The sequence below is a fragment of the Budorcas taxicolor genome, chromosome 2, assembly GCF_023091745.1.
Source record: "Budorcas taxicolor isolate Tak-1 chromosome 2, Takin1.1, whole genome shotgun sequence".
Lineage (NCBI taxonomy): Eukaryota > Metazoa > Chordata > Mammalia > Artiodactyla > Bovidae > Budorcas > Budorcas taxicolor.
The window spans coordinates 17474782-17487357 of NC_068911.1; the positions used below are offsets into that span (position 1 = coordinate 17474782).

Genomic DNA, 12576 nt, shown 5'->3' on the forward strand with positions numbered 1-12576 from the left:
TGGTGTCTTGTGTGCCAGGTTGGGTGCTAAGAAGTACCGGGGTTAGAGTAATGAATGGAAACACAGTTGCAGCTCTTGGTGAAGCTTTACTCATGTGGGACAGAGATGGTTAGCTGGAGATGTTTCCAGGAGATGAATGCCACATAGCGAGGTGATAGATGGGATGTGTGCACAAGCAAGAGGGAGGTAGCCATGAGAAAGGCCAGATGGTGGTGTCCTGAAGGATGCGAAAGGGGAACCTGTTGGGGGTGGCGGGCACGTTGATTATCTGCTTTAGCTTATTGCCCTTGAGACATCCTTGCGGAGATGGCCAGCAGATAGCCAAACGAACAAACCCATCTGGAAGCTCAAGGGTGGGGGTGGGGTGAGCAGAGATCGTGGGCAAAGGTCAGGGATTTTGAGGGTTTTAGGAAGAATTGGATGGTTGGCGGCAGCAGCCCGACTCCAGGAACTGGAGACAGAAGACTCCAAGGAAAGGTCATTGGATTAGGTGGCCAGGTGCCCAGAATAGCTTCAGCAGATCCAGGTCATAAGGGGTTAAGCCGGGAGTTGGCCAGAAGGGAGTGAAAGAAGCCTGTAAACCATAACTTCAGGAGGCCTGACAGACAGAGCCGTGGCTTGGCTGTATACGACAGCTATTCCTCAAAAGCCAAATGTAAATTGAATTTCTATAAATCTAATCCTATTCTTCATGCACTGGAAGAACTCTCTGTTTAATGAAACCGAAACGATGAACCTTTAGGTAAGGGAAATAATCGGCCCCTAATTGAGGTATGTATATATAGCAGAAAGATCTCTCAAAGAATAAGGAGCAGAAATCAAGAAATTATAGCAGATCCATAGATCAAAACATGCGCATCGTCATTCCCAGGATGTGGGCAATCTAACCGAAATAGTAAAGGGAAGAACAGAAAATCAGAGTGAGCCTCTCGGCACAGTGTTGATTTCGGCCCCCTGCTTACTCTGTTTTCAGCTATTCCAGATCGAGAGATAGTTTATTCTTTTTTTGCAGTTGTTAAATGCATCTATTATGCCTAAAATCAGTTTTCATTCATGGTTCTTTTTCTCTTTTAATGTTTTATTCATTTATTCAACTGATGGCCTGCTGGGCTCCAGGGGAAGTACTAGGTTTGGGGGAGTCAAAGAAAAAATGATTCCATCGTTGCCCTCCTGAAGTTTGTGATCTTGGAGAGGTATAGACTCAGAGATACAGACTCATTAGAAGATTGTGACTTGGTGAACTGGGTGGGGTGAGTTCTGGGGGGTGGGGCGGAGGTGGGTTGGAGGGATGGGGGGTGGGGAAGGGGGGGAACATATGTTTGCCTGGAGGTGCAGATGGGTGGGGTGGGGAATGGGCAAGCAACCATTCAAGCTGAGACTTTGGAATAAACTTTGAGTTTGTTTGATAGACAGCTTGCGTGCATGCATGCTGGGTGGCTTCAGTCGTGTCTGACTCTGTGACTCTCTGGACTGTAGCTTGCCAGGCTCCTTTGTCCATGGGATTCTACAGGCCAGAATACTGGAGTGGGTTGCAGTGCCCTCCTCCAGGGGATCTTCCCCACCCAGGGATCGAACCTGTGTCTATTATGTCTCCTGCATTGGCAGGCGGGTGCTTTACCACTAGGTAGTGGTAAAGTACTTTACTATCTGGGAAGCCCAATGGATAGCTTGGGGAGGGCATTCTAGGTGGAGAGAAAAGCATAGGAAAAAGCCTAGTGAGTTGTCATATTCTGGCAACTTCATGTAGTTAAAAATGATGGGAGTGTGGAAAGTCAGGTGAGGAGGAATGTTGAAAGATGAGGCTGGAGAGCCGGGTGAGGGTCTTGGTGCTTTGCAAAGGTCTGTAGAGTTTATCCTGCAGGCAATAGGGAGCCATTGAAGAATCCAGAGCAAAGGGTGATACAGTCAGGTGTGCACTGGAGGATGAGGATTCAGGGTGCAGCACGGGCAGAGTGGAGCAAGAATGGAGGTGAGGAGATGGGAAAGGAGGTGAGAAAGGGTGAGTCCCCAACCCTGTGCAGTGGCTCTGGGAATGGGAGATGAGCCCCAGCGCCCTCCAGTGAGAAGTCAGCAGGGCTTGCAGACTGATTAGGAGAGGTAAGCGGGAGTGGGTGACTGTGGGAAAACAGAGCCTCTAGGTCAGGGGTTCCTAGTGTGGAGTCCACAGACTTGAGGGAGTCTATGAACCTGGATAGGGGGGAAGTTGCATCTTTATTTCTCTTAACTTGTAACTGACATTTAGAATATCTTTTAAATATGAAGGGAGGCAACACATCACAGTCGTGGGCGGCACCTGTGATGTAGCCACCAATAGGAACCGCAGTTTTCATGTCATGCTATGGATGTGCAGATATCTTGCAATGCACTCCTTCAAAAGGGCAATGCTTCTTAGAGTTTTCGCTGAATCTTATCTAACATGGTAATGAAGGCGCACGTATATTATGATACAACACATGTGTTTGTGTATTTTGCTAATTGTACTTCAGTATAACTGGTTTCTTCTGTAATCTTGTTATTTTATTTTATGCAGCTAAAAACATTATTCTGGGGATGGGACCCTAGGTTGAAATGACCAGACCCCTTGATTTGGGCTGGCATTTGGCTGGGACAGAGTAAGTAGTGGTACCATTGAGAAGGCGAAGGCGGGAAAAGAGCAGGTGGAAGAGATGATGGGTCCATTCTGAAGAGGCTGGGTGTCAAAAGGAGAGGAGACATCAGCCCACATGGCCTACCAACCTCCCGGAATCCTTTTCACTGGAATCCATCTTGGCTGAGTGATGCCACCAGGAAGAACCTGAGCTAGAATGATGGGTCAGAGACAGCCCGGAAACTAATCCCGTCATAAGAAAACCTGTGACTGCGAGAGTCACATGGCAGAGCAGTTCCCTGGGTTCCTTTACCCTGCTGTTCTCCACCCGGGCGTCTCTTCCCGATAACGTCTCCTGCTTGTTAGCACGTGTGTCTCCTCGGACAACTCAATTCTGAGTGTTAGACAAGAGCCCACTCTCGGGGTGGGAAGGGGTCCCCCTTCCTGCAACACCGCAAGATATCCAGCTCTTTTCTTTGTCAATGGCTTTATCTCTCCTTTTCTTTCTCTCTACCAGGCATCGAAGAATCCCCTCTATTATCCCAAGCCTCCAGCCCTCCCCTCAACCTGCTTACTCCAGCCACATAACAAAAGCTGGCGGCCAGCCCCAGGCAAACGTCTCCAGTTCTACAAGCAGCCTCTTCATGGGGAAGCAAGTAGGGGGCTCTTGCCTCTATCTTGAAGAGCTTATCAAAGTTTTCACCCCTCAAAAATACCCCAGTTTCTTTTAGCAGGGAGTCCTACTGAGAAAGAAAATAAGATTGTCTTCGTAATTTCAGGCAGATAAACAACGCCGGGCTCAGGGAAGTTAATTGATTTGCCCAAGGTCACACGGCTGGTCACTTGTGGAGCTGGGCTTAAACCCCACTCCTGCTGGCTTCAAAGCCCTCTGTTTGTTTTTCAGGATTGCACTGCAGGAGTGAACCCACGAGTGGGGAGGGAGAAGCCTTTTACATCCTCAGAAAACAGTAACTGAGAGGGATGTAGCAGCCAGATCACGTGATAAGATGATGTGATAAGCAGGCGGTGGAGAGAAAGGAGTCTGTATTCATGCCTGTGTTCAGTCGCTAAGTCCTGTCTGACTCTTGGCGACCCCAAGGACTGCAGCACGCCAGCTTCCCTGTCCTTCACTGTCTCCCGGAGTTTGCTCAAACTGATATCCATGGAGTCAGTGATGTCATCCAACCATGTCATCCTCTGTCGTCCCCTTCTTCTCCTTCCCTCAGTGTTTCCCAGCATCTGAGTCTTTCCCAATGAGTCAGCTCTTCACATCAGGTGGCCAAAGTATTGGAGCTTTAACTTCAGCATCAGTCCTTCCAATGAACTGTCAAGGTTGATTTCCTTTAGGATTGACTGGCTTGATCTTCTTGCTGCGCAAGGAATTCTCAAGAGTTTTCTCCAGCACCACAGTTCAAAAGCATAAATTCTTCAGCACTCAGCATTCTTTTTTTTTTTTACATTTTATTTTATTATTTTTTTAATTAAAAAATTTTTTTCCTTTTTTAAAAAAATATAAATTTATTTATTTTAATTGGCAGTTTATGGTCCAACTGGGAGAAGATAAACCTAGGAGAAACAGGAGCCCAAGAGGGAGCCAAGCCCTGACTTGCCCGACCCGGAGGGACAAGAAAGCTGGTTTTTCGGGAGTCCCTTGAGAACAAGTCAGCTGGGGAAGGATGCGGAGGTGGGGGTGAGAGGCTTGGAGGAGGTGGGTGGGCTTTTGGTTTGCTCCTCTGGGAGGGAAGAAGCAGGCAAACAGGATCAGGGAGAATCCGTTGATTGAGGCCATATTAGGTGAGGGTTGGGTTCTGATGCTGCTGAACCAGCTCACATTGAGGGATGCTCAGGTCAAGGTCAGTGCGTCTAGGGCAAAGGAGAAGGAGGAGGTGAGGCAGCCCCTACTGGAACCAATTATTATAAATAATTGTTATAAAGAACCAGTGGGGGACTTCCCTGTTGGTCAAGTGGTTAAGACTTTGCCTTCCAATGCAGGGGACATAGGTTTGCTCCCTGGTTAGGGACCTAAAATCCCACATGCCGTGGGGGGAGCTAAGCCCATGCACTTCAACTACTGAGCTCGCGCCACCACTAGAGAGAAGCCCCCGAGATGGAACAAAAGCCAGCACATGGCAGCTAAGACACGATGCAGCCAAATAAATAAATATTTTTAAAAATGAATCGGTGGGTTAGGGTGAATTGTAATAACCAATACCAACTGAGATGCCAGGTTGCACCAGCCCTGGGCTGACCTGCCGCAAGTGTTAATGTCTTTATGCCTCACTGTCCTTGTGGGAGGGATTAACATTATGCCCATCCCACAGATGGGAAAACTGACTTGCCGGCAATCACATAGCTAGTCAGTGGCTGAACCTAGAGCCTGCCACACAGGGTGCTTTGAGCAGGGCTGAGGACTTCAGATTGTCATTGGTTATTATTATTGTTAGTATTCTTCCTAGCTGTCCCTGAATAAACTGAGGGATAGATGGCGGCCCCAGGGGCCAGCCCTGTTGCAGTGAGGCTGGGATGGAGGGATCTGGACTCTACAGCAAACCGAGAAGGAGTAGTGGGGCCTTGCCAGCAGGGTTGTGTTCAGATCCTGTGTTCCGCAGGAGGGTGTTTGTACAGAGCGGACACCCCCTGAGGGCTGGAGGCAGGGGCTGTGATGGTTGGCTCTCTGGTTCAGAGCCTGGCGCACCCCATGCTTCTAGGTACCTATGAAGTGCTTAAATTTTGACTGCTTTTAGAATCAGAAGGAAAAAATAGAATAATAATGAAGACATAAGAATGAATCTAGACTGGATTATATTTTTTATACCGCTGCCATCATAAAATGTAATTTTTAATATTTATTTTATGGAAGAACAGGCCCTTGAAGGGAAAAGTGCCTGGGGCCCATGAAAGTCATAATGTGGCCTTGAACTGGGCTATGGCTTTTCTCTGTCTCTCAGGGATGGAGCAAGACTGATTCCAGATGGGGTGGGGGCAGGGGCAGTACGGTTCCGGATGCCAGGTCCCCCTGCCCGCCCGGTCCTGTGGTTTTGGCTGAGGTGCTGGGCAAGATGGAGCTTCCTCGGCCCCTGTCTCTTCCCCCAGTGGCCAGGGTTTTGTATCTTGGAGGGGATGTGAAAGCAGGCTAGAAGATGTCTCTTCTTCCCCAGTTCCTCTGAAAGATGAGGGTGATCTACTTAGGAAGGAAAGAAAGTCATTTGGAGAATTCCTACATCATCAGGCTAACAACGGTGGGCTTTTAGTAAAACCTGCACTGGCATGAAGGGAAACATGTCTGTTTCCAGGAAATGATGAGACCTTGTGGCGAAGTCAGCAAGCGTCTATTTTGTTAAGTATCAAGAGAAAGAAATTTTGCGACTAAACAAAAAATGCCCAAGGATGAGGTGGCTCTTTGAATCCGGGAAGCTAGAATCTTGTCTTTGATGTAATCTTGGCATATTCGGTTTCATCATAAAGTGTATATTTCACTGCACAGTAAGCACATCACTATTACGCCTGTATTTAATTTCTTAACCTTCAACCATGTTTTAGAAATTATTTTGTGACATTATATATAAAACATATGATTTCAAAATAGTTGTTTTAATTTTTTAAAATACAGAATATCTTAAATATGAAAGGGAACTGAATAGGGTATGATGGGAATGGGGATGTTCTGATGCTTTTGTGACCAAAAATATGCAGAGCCAGTGGACACTTGGGCTTCCCAGGTGGCTCAGTGGTAAAGAATCCGCCAGCAGTGCAGGAGATGCGAGTTCGATCCCTGGGTCAGGAAGATCCCCTGGAGGAGGACTCAGCAACCCACTCCAGTGTTCTTGCCTGCAGAATCCCAAGGACAGAAGAGTCCAGCAGGCTATAGTTCATGGGGTCAAAAAGAGTCGGACACGACTGAAGGGACTAAGCACACACACGCTGTAAACGACCACTGTATTTTAGCATGAGTTTCCTGGGACAATAATTCCACTAACTATCCCACCTGTTAGGCCTGTCCTAGAAGAATCCTCTGCCTATAACGCCCTTTGTTCCTTTCTTCTGCCTGACCAGACTAGGTTTCTTGCTCATAGCTGAGAGAGCAAATATTTTTATGTTTTTTGTGTTTAAAAATGCAGAGGCTCTAAGAGAAATGAGTGTTTCCATATTATTAAACGTTTCTTTTCCTTGCAAGTGACCAGAACCCAATCATATTAGCAGAAGAAAGAAAGGCAGGTGGGAGAAGGTGATTGAACTATATTGATTTCTTGTAAATTGAAGAGTACAGGGTGAGTAGGCTTCAGGCATGGCTGCATCCAGAAGATCATGTCATCAGGAATCTAGCTGTATCTCCAGACTCTGATTTCTTTTAGCTTCGGTCTCAGTCAAGCCCATCCTTATGGAGATAGGATGGTCACAAGGAGCTCCAAGCTTAGATAAGGCTCCAGAAGCAGAGAGAGCTTCTCTCCAGTACAAAACTCCAAGGGAGACTGTGATTGGACTAACGAGATTCACAGATTTATTCCTGAACCAGTCCTCATGCCGGAGGATGAAATACTCTGGTTAGCCAGATCTGGGTCTCTAGGCACATCTGTGGTTATGGGCTTGGCCAAGGACCAAGCAGGACTAGTATGCAATGGTGGACAAGTGGTTACCCAAAGGCACTGGTTGATTGCAAATCCTGGTGGTTGGGAGTTGGTTGACTTGTCAAGTTGGGAGATTATTAGCAGTGGAGCTGAAGAACTCAGGGCCCCAGGAATGGCATAGGTCTTTATTTGGGTTCCTCCAGAGCAAACCCTAAGGGTAAAATATGTGTACAAGTAGTTTATTTGGGAGGTGATCCCAGGAATATGGTGGGACAGTGGAAGACGAGAAGGCAGGAGGGCCAGGAAAGGGAGTGTGGGTGGGTGGGTGGCCTCTGCAGGCAACTGGGAGTCCCTTCTGTTGGGGACCCTCTGAGAGACTATGTAGGACAAGGGATGAGAAAGCAGTGGAATTTATTCACCAGCTTCCATCCACCACCACTGGCTCTAAGTCACTCCTGAGTCAGCACCCCACCCCTTTCTCCCCTGAATTTCTAACCTTCTCCACCTAAGAAAGTGTTTGAGGAAGGAGGTCACCAACACTCACAGGAGCTGCCAATCAGAGCTGCAGGTGACCTCTGGTATTGGCCAGGGGTGAGGGGCGAGGACAAACCAAGGCAAAAGGGAGTATGCTGATATTAACCTGTGTCCGGCAGTGCAGATGTGACGCTATTTGCCATCAGAAACCATGGTCCCAGCAAGACTGCCCCACTGTACAGGTGCCAGCTGTTAGTTCAGGGAATCTTCGGGCCACCCTTACCTCTGACCAGCTGACTGCAAATCGGTCTTCCCAAGACCCCTTTACGTTTGGTTTTCATTAGGACTACTCTCAGAACTCAGCAAAGCACTAGGGTTTTGGCATTGTCATAAAGGATACGAATCTGGGACCTCCCTGGTGGTTCAGTGGTTGAGAATCCACCTGGCAACTCAGGGGACATGGGTTCGATCCCTGGTCCAGGAAGATTCCACATACCGCAGGGCAACTAAGCCTGTGTGTGGCAGCTGCTGAAACCTACTCACCCAAGAGCCCGGGCTCTGCAACAAGAGAAGCCATCGAAATGAGAAACCCTTGCACTGCAGTGAAGAGCAGCCCCCGTTCACCATTCACCACATCTAGAGAAATTCTGCATGCAACAGCAAAGACCTAGTGCAGCCAGAAATAAAGTGAATTCATTAAAAATAAAATTAAAATGCATTAAAAAAAATGACCCCTGCCAGGATCAGCTGAAGGAACAGACACTGAATGAAAGGTCCAGGAGGCTCCCCAGGCTTTGTCCTCTAACACTAAGCTGGCTTGTGTTGTTCTCACCCCCGGAGCCAGGTGTGTGGGGAACGCTGCAGCTCTTTCATTTCTGGAAAAGAACTTCGCTTGGATTCTATGCTCCCATCCTCCTGGGCTGGTAGTGGATTTATTGTCATATTTGAGGGGCTACTCTGTATTGGCTGTGCTACAGTTGTCTAGACTCATGCAGTGTCTGACAAAGTGTCTTTGTCATCATCATTTTCATCAAACGGCCCAGACCCTGATCTGAAACCCTTGGGGCTAGAAGTGTTTCAGAATTTAGAACTTTTCAGATTTGAGGAGTTATGGTAACACATAGATCATCCATTGCATAACACCCCAGCAGGGGTTAGGGCCGTACTCTGTAAGCAAATACAGCAGAACCCATGAGTGTTCATGCTGGGGGCATAAATAAAGATGGTCAACAGCCTCATGTCCATTCAGGTCAGGCTTGACTGCTAAATGAGTTCAGACCATGTCAGATTTTTGTGGCCAAGTGAATTATGAAGAAGGTTTTGGATTTCAGAACGTCTGGGAATTTGCAATTGCAGACGAGAAATTATGGTCTCAATAGCTCCCTTGAACTGAGCACCTACTCTATGCCAGGCAGCATTCTGAACACATTCCTTCTGTTGAACCCTATGATAGTAGGTGCTGTTATTATTCCCATTTCACAGCTGAGAAAACTGAGGTACAGATTTAGTAAGTGGCGGCTTTGGCTTCCAAGCCCATGTGCTTTACTATTATGTGGGTCCATGCAGGTTGCCACTGAGCCTCTAGTGCTGTCCACAGGGTCCCTTCTGGCCCCCAGGGCTTTGTTGCCCGGATCAGGAGGGAGATGGGAGAAGGGAGCTGGTGACAGTGCCTGTGGCCTCATCACTCCTGATCAGAGGTCTCAAGTGCAGAGCCCACAGGGCCCATGCAGGTGACATAAATGGGTCAAGCTGTCCAGATGTAACACAACAGTGGATGTGGGCATGATGGCAAACCTGGAAGTGCACACCCCCTCAGCACCCCGGTGTTGCCATGGGGGAAGATGCGTGGCATTCAAGGAAAGCCAAAATCTGAGTTTTTTATGGAAAAATCGCCTGATTTTTAATTCAAAATGTTTTTTAAAACAGCTTTATTGGGATGGGATTTACATATTGTAAAGGTCACCCTTGTAAGGTGTATAAAGGCTTTTAGTAACCACCATAGAATCCAATTTGAAAATCTTTTCATCGCCCCCAAAAGAAACCCCATACCCAGTGACAGTCACCCCTTATTTTCTACCAACCCCCACCCCAGCTCTAGGCAACTACTGATGTCCTTTCTTACTATCTCCATGGATTTACCTGTTCTGGACATTTTGTATACCTGGGCTCACCCACGATGTGGTCTTTTATAACTGACTTCCTTCACTTAGCATGGTGTTTTCAGGGTTCATCCACGTCGTAGGTTGTATCAACCCTGTGTTCCTTTTTGCTGTTGTTCAGTTGCTCAGTCGTGTCTGACTCTTTGTGACCCCCATGGACCGCAGCACCCCCGGCCGCACTGTTTCCCGGAGTTTGCCCAAGTTCATGTCCATCAAATGGATGATGCTATCCAACAGTCTCATCCTCTGCCGCCCCCTTCTCCTTATGCCTCAATCTTTCCCAGCACCTGTCTTTTCCAATGAGTCGGCTGTTCACGTTAGGTAGCTTCCTTTTTATTGCCAAATGATATTCCATGGCGCAGGTATACCGTATCTTATTTCTCTGTCTGCCAGTTGATAGACGCGTGTGTGGCTTCCACTTTTTGGCTCGTATGAATAATACTGCTATGAACAGTCGTGTCCAAGTGTTTGTGTGCACATACATTTTCCTAGGAGAGACTGTAGTTACCTTGTTTAAATTTTTAATTCAAAATGTTTTAAACCATTGTACCAGCCAACAAAACATCACTGCAGACCCTCAGTCTCCGCTTCTGCCCCTGCCGCAGACCATACCACCTTTCCCCCCGCCCCCGCCCCTCCCAATGAGGACTGGAAGATTGTTCTTTCTTTCTGTCCCCCACTCAGAGGTCCCTGTCCTAATCTCCTCTGTAAATTAAGGCTTCTAAAGATTAAAGCCAGGAGGGAAGGATTTTGCAGATGGATTTTACTTCCCTCTTTGCTGCAAAACCTCTGGGACCAAAAAGTCCAGAGCCTCTTACCCCTTGAATGAAGCGAAAGGAAAAGGGAGAAAAATGCTGGGGAAAAAAACATGAATTACCATCTAAAAATATTTCTCCATGCCTATTTGCCAAGTCATCATTTTGCATACTTAATGGTTGACCTCAAGTTGATACTCATCAGATGTACAGCTCTCCATGTGATGAAGTTTCATCTCCTTTAGAATTTTAAACCTAGCAGGCTTTTTTCTCACTTAGCCTGACTGGACCATTTTAGGGGATTTTTTTTTTTAACACAGTCTGTTTTTGTCATTTCTAGTTGGTATTTATCAAATGTTACTTTTGTAGAATGAGATCTAAACTCCTTCCTAAGACTACAAAATATGACCTTTGCTGTCCTCTCTAACTTTATCTCCTACAACCCAGCCCCTCCTCACTGGTCCTCACATTCTCCAAGCTTGGTCTTGCCTAGGCCTGGGGTCCCCTGCTTGGCGCTGCCTTCCCCACCTGCTCCTGGCTCATTTCTTCCCTCAGCCAGCTCTCCACTCAAATGTCATCTCCTTTAGGAGCTTTCACCACCCCCGGCCCCTGTCATTTCCACCCCCTCCAGCTTGTTTTTCTTAATGGCACATAATGCTTTCTGAGCAGCAACTAAAATGTGGCGGATACTCGATGAATATTCGTTGAGTGGATAAGTGAACTTACACTGTTTGCTAATTCATTTACATGTCTGCTCCTTTATCTCTCCTCCTCAGACCAGGTTTTCTCAACATTCTTTGCTGAATCATTCTTTCTCCTGTGGGCCTTTGTTGGTGTGTGGATTCTTCTCTAGTTGCAGGGATGAGGGGCCATTCTCTAGTGGTGGTGTTCAGGCAGCGATCAGGGGCTCCTCTCTAGTTGGAGTGCTTGGGCTTCTCATTGCGGTGGCCTCTCGTTGCTGAGCACAGGCTCAGTAGCTGTGGCCCATGGGCTTAGTTGCCTCATGGCATGTGGAATCTTCCTGGACCAGGGATCAAACCCATGTCCTCCACACTGGCAGGTGGATTCTCAACCACTGGGCCACCAGGGAAGTCCACTGGGTCATTCTTTATTGTGGGTGGGGGGAGAGGGGCTGCCCTGTGCATTGTTGACCAGCAGCATCCCAAGCCTCTATGCCCCCCCAGATGCCAGGAATACCCCCTGCCAAGTCGTGACAACCAAAAACATCTCCAGACATGGCCAAATGTCCCTTGGGAGGCAAAATCATGCCTGATTGAGGACCACTGCCGCGGATAATGGGTTCCCCAAGAGCTGTGAGTGTCTTTTTCACTGCTGTATCCCCATGGCCTGGCCCTTAGAGCGTTCTGTTTGAATATAGGCATGCCTTGCAGAGGGCAGCCCCTCACAGTGAGGTTATTGGTATTGGAGCTTTGGGGTCTGCACCTTGTCCAAGTAGGACCATCAGGGACTCGAACCACACAGACTGGAACAAACCACAGCTGGGTCCTGTTGAAATGGTGTGGTCTGGCAAGTTACTTCTAGCTCTTTGTCCCTGTCTGCACCCACACAAGATGGGTTTGGGTGATCAAATGAAATCACCCAACCACGCAAAGAGCCAGTGGAGAGGGTGGGCACGCAGCCTGTTCTCAGTCTTGTTCGTTGAAAAGTTTGGGTGAGAACAGTGACAGTGGTGGGATCGGAGGGCTCTGCCTGTACGAGGAGGCAACCCTGTGTCCAGGTGTGTCCAGGAGAGTCCCAGTATCATTGTAAACAGGGCCCACTTCACTCTCAGAAGCATCCTGGTTCTGTTGAGAAACCGTCTAAACTGTCTACTCACCCAGGCAGTTTGGCTGGGCTAGGGGGTGGGGATGGGGGCTGGATCAGCTCTTGCCTTATTCTGTGAGTTTCTGCTTAAAAGAGTCCATATCACGGACTTCCTTCATGGTCCAGTGGTGAAGACTCCGCCTGGCAATGCAGGGGGCAAGAGTTTGATCCCTGGGCGGGGAAACTAAGATCCCACATGCCTCGAAGCAGCT

At 47.9% G+C, this 12576-nt stretch overlaps 1 protein-coding gene across 1 annotated transcript in view; it reads left to right on the forward strand.

Annotated features, from left to right (window-relative positions):
• Positions 1-12576, forward strand: part of GSG1L (GSG1 like) — a 254066-nt gene that overhangs the window by 168403 nt on the left and 73087 nt on the right. The gene's annotated exons all lie outside the window — the stretch shown is intronic.